We start from the raw sequence: 210 nt of genomic DNA, 5'->3' as shown, positions 1-210 counted from the left end.
TCACAATTTAAATCTTGTGGGTCATGATTAAAATCTCGTGGATCACGACCAAATCTTGTGGGTCGCAACTCAAATCTCGTTGATCACGACCAAATCGCAACTCAAATCTCGTGGGTCAAGACTCAAATCTCGTGGGTTGCAACTCAAATCTCGTGGGTCACGACCAAATCGCAACTCAAATCTTGTGGGTCACGACCAAATCTCGTGGGT

The 210-nt window shown here is 45.2% G+C and overlaps 1 protein-coding gene across 1 annotated transcript in view; it reads left to right on the top strand.

Annotated features, from left to right (window-relative positions):
* Positions 1 to 210, top strand: part of LOC112151658 (traf2 and NCK-interacting protein kinase) — a gene marked incomplete in the record, with an annotated part of 98737 nt that overhangs the window by 89474 nt on the left and 9053 nt on the right.

The sequence above is a fragment of the Oryzias melastigma genome, linkage group LG22, assembly GCF_002922805.2.
Source record: "Oryzias melastigma strain HK-1 linkage group LG22, ASM292280v2, whole genome shotgun sequence".
NCBI lineage: Eukaryota > Metazoa > Chordata > Actinopteri > Beloniformes > Adrianichthyidae > Oryzias > Oryzias melastigma.
The sequence above is the reverse complement of the archived record's forward strand: the minus strand, read 5'-3'. Positions and strand labels throughout refer to the sequence as shown.